Source organism: Salmo salar, chromosome ssa13 (genome assembly GCF_905237065.1).
Source record: "Salmo salar chromosome ssa13, Ssal_v3.1, whole genome shotgun sequence".
NCBI lineage: Eukaryota > Metazoa > Chordata > Actinopteri > Salmoniformes > Salmonidae > Salmo > Salmo salar.
In genome coordinates this window covers 112,600,180-112,606,179 of record NC_059454.1, presented here as the reverse complement: position 1 = coordinate 112,606,179, position 6,000 = coordinate 112,600,180, and the positions used below count along the sequence as shown (strand labels likewise).

The following is a 6,000-nucleotide window of genomic DNA, read 5'->3' as shown; positions in this document are numbered from 1 at the left end:
GAAAATAAGGCTATCGGTCCACGAATTGAAGCTCAACAGAAGTTGGGTGACGCAACAGGACAACGACCCAAAACACAGAAATAAATCAACAACAGAATGGCTTCAACAGAAGAAAATACGTCTTCTGGAGTGGCCCAGTCAGAGTCCTGACCTCAACCCGATTGAGATGCTGTGGTATGACCTCAAGAGAGCAGTTCACACCAGACATCCCAAGAATATTGCTGAATTGAAACAGTTTTGTAAAGAGGAATGGTCCAAAATTCCTCCTGACTGTTGTGCAGGTCTGATCCACAACTACAGAAAACGTTTGGTTGAGGTTATTGCTGCCAAAGGAGGGTCAACCAGTTATTAAATCCAACGGTTCAAATACTTTTCCCACCCTGCACTGTTAATGTTTACATGGTGGGTTCAATAAAGACATGAAATGTATTATTAGTTTAAGCAGACTTTGTCTATTGTAACTTAGATGAAGGTAAGACAACATTTTATGACCAATTTATGCAGAAATCCAGGAAATTCTGAAGGATTCACACTTTTTCTTGTCACAACTGTTGACTGTACTCAAATCCCCTTCCCCATGTCACCTGTCACTGTCCTGTTCCCCTTCCTGTTACCCATGTCACCTGTCACTGTCCTGTTCCCCTTCCTGTTCCCCATGTCACATGTCACTGTCCTGTTCCCCTTCCTGTTCCCCATGTCACCTGTCACTGTCCTGTTCCCCTTCCTGTTACCCATGTCACCTGTCACTGTCCTGTTCCCCTTCCTGTTCCCCATGTCACCTGTCACTGTCCTGTTCCCCTTCCTGTTCCCCATGTCACCTGTCACTGTCCTGTTCCCCTTCCTGTTCCCCATGTCACATGTCACTGTCCTGTTCCCCATGTCACATGTCACTGTCCTGTTCCCCTTCCTGTTACCCATGTCACATGTCACTGTCCTGTTCCCCTTCCTGTTCCCCATGTCACATGTCACTGTCCTGTTCCCCTTCCTGTTCCCCTCGGACAGAAAAAGTATTCTGTATGCTGTGTTCGGGTAAAATGATTACAGATCACCATTTTAATGTGGATGTAAACCCAGTAATGTATGACCTGTTTAGATAGGATGTGATGATTTGACAAGACTTAAATTTCATCTCAAACCTGCATAGTCCTTCAGGCGCAACACTTTAAAAGCCTATTTCTGCTCCAACCCGAAATGTGGTCTGACGCCACATGTGGAGGGCGTAACACGATCACGGGCCTCCCGAGACCAAATGAGCTCCTTACAGCATCGCCATGCGCCGCCCAAATCATGTAACAACGAGAAGGGCTCCGTTTAGCTTTGCATTGACATGATTGGTTGACGGTAGGTGGGGGCGGTAGTTCCTGTATATGCACTTCCTTGACAACTTCCTTCACAACAGCTCTGCGCTGCTCTACGAAGCGCAAGAAGTTGAGGTATTTTGGTAAGCACATGTGACAATTAACACATGGTGTGAGAAGGTTCTGTATTGCTCTCTTGTGGTGGAATGACCTCAAAGAGGGGTAGAATGGTTCTAACTCACCGACTGCATTTAGAATGTCAGAATGGTTCTAACTCACCGACTGCATTTAGAATGTCAGAATGGTTCTAACTCACCGACTGCATTTAGAATGTCAGAATGGTTCTAACTCACCGACTGCATTTAGAATGTCAGAATGGTTCTAACTCACCGACTGCATTTAGAATGTCAGAATGGTTCTAACTCACCGACTGCATTTAGAATGTTAATGGTTCTAACTCACCGACTGCATTTAGAATGTCAGAATGGTTCTAACTCACCGACTGCATTTAGAATGTTAATGGTTCTAACTCACCGACTGCATTTAGAATGTTAATGGTTCTAACTCACCGACTGCATTTAGAATGTCAGAATGGTTCTAACTCGCCGACTGCATTTAGAATGTTAATGGTTCTAACTCACCGACTGCATTTAGAATGTTAATGGTTCTAACTCACCGACTGCATTTAGAATGTCAGAATGGTTCTAACTCACCGACTGCATTTAGAATGTCAGAATGGTTCTAACTCACCGACTGCATTTAGAATGTTAATGGTTCTAACTCACCGACTGCATTTAGAATGTCAGAATGGTTCTAACTCACCGACTGCATTTAGAATGTCAGAATGGTTCTAACTCACCGACTGCATTTAGAATATCAGAATGGTTCTAACTCACCGACTGCATTTAGAATGTGAATGGTTCTAACTCAACGACTGCATTTAGAATGTCAATGGTTCTAACTCGCTGACTGCATTTAGAATGTCAGAATGGTTCTAACTCACCGACTGCATTTAGAATGTCAGAATGGTTCTAACTCACCGACTGCATTTAGAATGTTAATGGTTCTAACTCACCGACTGCATTTAGAATGTCAGAATGGTTCTAACTCACCGACTGCATTTAGAATGTTAATGGTTCTAACTCACCGACTGCATTTAGAATGTCAGAATGGTTCTAACTCACCGACTGCATTTAGAATGTTAATGGTTCTAACTCACCGACTGCATTTAGAATGTCAGAATGGTTCTAACTCACCGACTGCATTTAGAATGTTAATGGTTCTAACTCACCGACTGCATTTAGAATGTCAGAATGGTTCTAACTCACCGACTGCATTTAGAATGTCAGAATGGTTCTAACTCACCGACTGCATTTAGAATGTTAATGGTTCTAACTCACCGACTGCATTTAGAATGTTAATGGTTCTAACTCACTGACTGCATTTAGAATGTTAATGGTTCTAACTCACCGACTGCATTTAGAATGTTAATGGTTCTAACTCACCGACTGCATTTAGAATGTTAATGGTTCTAACTCGCCGACTGCATTTAGAATGTTAATGGTTCTAACTCACCGACTGCATTTAGAATGTTAATGGTTCTAACTCAACGACTGCATTTAGAATGTCAGAATGGTTCTAACTCACCGACTGCATTTAGAATGTTAATGGTTCTAACTCACCGACTGCATTTAGAATGTCAGAATGGTTCTAACTCACCGACTGCATTTAGAATGTTAATGGTTCTAACTCACCGACTGCATTTAGAATGTTAATGGTTCTAACTCGCCGACTGCATTTAGAATGTTAATGGTTCTAACTCGCCGACTGCATTTAGAATGTTAATGGTTCTAACTCACCGACTGCATTTAGAATGTCAGAATGGTTCTAACTCACCGACTGCATTTAGAATGTCAGAATGGTTCTAACTCACTGACTGCATTTAGAATGTTAATGGTTCTAACTCACCGACTGCATTTAGAATGTCAGAATGGTTCTAACTCACCGACTGCATTTAGAATGTCAGAATGGTTCTAACTCACCGACTGCATTTAGAATGTCAGAATGGTTCTAACTCACCGACTGCATTTAGAATGTCAGAATGGTTCTAACTCACCGACTGCATTTAGAATGTTAATGGTTCTAACTCACCGACTGCATTTAGAATGTTAATGGTTCTAACTCACCGACTGCATTTAGAATGTTAATGGTTCTAACTCACCGACTGCATTTAGAATGTCAGAATGGTTCTAACTCACCGACTGCATTTAGAATGTTAATGGTTCTAACTCACTGACTGCATTTAGAATGTCAGAATGGTTCTAACTCACCGACTGCATTTAGAATGTTAATGGTTCTAACTCACCGACTGCATTTAGAATGTTAATGGTTCTAACTCACTGACTGCATTTAGAATGTCAGAATGGTTCTAACTCACCGACTGCATTTAGAATGTTAATGGTTCTAACTCAACGACTGCATTTAGAATGTTAATGGTTCTAACTCACCGACTGCATTTAGAATGTCAGAATGGTTCTAACTCACCGACTGCATTTAGAATGTCAGAATGGTTCTAACTCACCGACTGCATTTAGAATGTCAGAATGGTTCTAACTCACCGACTGCATTTAGAATGTTAATGGTTCTAACTCACCGACTGCATTTAGAATGTTAATGGTTCTAACTCACCGACTGCATTTAGAATGTCAGAATGGTTCTAACTCACCGACTGCATTTAGAATGTTAATGGTTCTAACTCACCGACTGCATTTAGAATGTCAGAATGGTTCTAACTCACCGACTGCATTTAGAATGTTAATGGTTCTAACTCACCGACTGCATTTAGAATGTTAATGGTTCTAACTCACCGACTGCATTTAGAATGTCAGAATGGTTCTAACTCGCCGACTGCATTTAGAATGTCAGAATGGTTCTAACTCACCGACTGCAGTTAGAATGTTAATGGTTCTAACTCACCGACTGCATTTAGAATGTTAATGGTTCTAACTCACCGACTGCATTTAGAATGTTAATGGTTCTAACTCACCGACTGCATTTAGAATGTCAGAATGGTTCTAACTCACCGACTGCATTTAGAATGTTAATGGTTCTAACTCACCGACTGCATTTAGAATGTCAGAATGGTTCTAACTCGCCGACTGCATTTAGAATGTTAATGGTTCTAACTCACTGACTGCATTTAGAATGTCAGAATGGTTCTAACTCACCGACTGCATTTAGAATGTTAATGGTTCTAACTCACCGACTGCATTTAGAATGTTAATGGTTCTAACTCGCCGACTGCATTTAGAATGTCAGAATGGTTCTAACTCACCGACTGCATTTAGAATGTCAGAATGGTTCTAACTCACTGACTGCATTTAGAATGTTAATGGTTCTAACTCAACGACTGCATTTAGAATGTCAGAATGGTTCTAACTCGCCGACTGCATTTAGAATGTCAGAATGGTTCTAACTCACTGACTGCATTTAGAATGTTAATGGTTCTAACTCACCGACTGCATTTAGAATGTCAGAATGGTTCTAACTCACCGACTGCATTTAGAATGTTAATGGTTCTTACTCACCGACTGCATTTAGAATGTTAATGGTTCTAACTCACTGACTGCATTTAGAATGTCAGAATGGTTCTAACTCACCGACTGCATTTAGAATGTCAGAATGGTTCTAACTCACCGACTGCATTTAGAATGTCAGAATGGTTCTAACTCACCGACTGCATTTAGAATGTCAGAATGGTTCTAACTCGCCGACTGCATTTAGAATGTTAATGGTTCTAACTCACCGACTGCATTTAGAATGTTAATGGTAAAAGATCAGACTTATATGATCAGAATGATTTTTATTGATTTGATTTCCATTCAACATGTTGAGCTACAATCTCCCAGGAGACTCAGGAGTGAAGCTGCTCTCATATCAACTTCAACCAGGGAACAATATGAGTGGTTGTGTGAAGCTGGAAAATGACTAATAAAAACAAATATTCACAGTGTACTCATACTTTTCTTATAGGCGTTGCGTGGTCAATCCAATGCCTGTTTTAACCGTACAGCATTTATGGTGATATGGCCTCTTCAGAAGTCAGGGCATTCAAACAAAATCATTAAGTAATTATCCATTTTAGTCCAAAATAAATTCACAACCATGTATGTATTTATTTATTATACCTTTATTTAACTAGGCAAGTCAGTTAAGAACAAATTCTTATTTACAATGACGGCCTCCCGGGGAACAGTGGGTTAACTGCCTTGTTCAGGGGCATTGAATTCAATTGAATTCAAATGAAATGTTGTCATCAACGGTATACCAAGCATCAAGGACATTATCAACATACATACACTGCTCCAAAAAATAAAATCCAATTTATCAACCCATGGAGGTCTGGATTTGGAGTCACACTCAAAATTAAAGTGGAAAACCACACTACAGGCTGATCCAACTTTGATGTAATGTCCTTAAAACAAGTCAAAATGAGGCTCAGTAGTGTGTGTGTGGCCTCCACGTGCATGTATGACCTCCCTACAACACCTGGGCATGCTCCTGATGAGGTGGCGGATGGTCTCCTGATGGATCTCCTCCCAGACCTGGACTAAAGCATCCGCCAACTCCTGGACAGTCTGTGGTGCAACGTGGCGTTGGTGGATGGAGCGAGACATGATGTCCCAGATGGGCTCAGTTGGAT

The 6,000-nt window shown here is 41.0% G+C and overlaps 1 pseudogene; it reads left to right on the top strand.

Moving 5' to 3' along the window:
- The first annotated feature begins 577 nt into the window (after nucleotides 1–577).
- LOC106568608 (muscle, skeletal receptor tyrosine protein kinase-like) overlaps nucleotides 578–6,000 on the top strand; it is a 66,888-nt pseudogene continuing 61,465 nt past the window's right edge.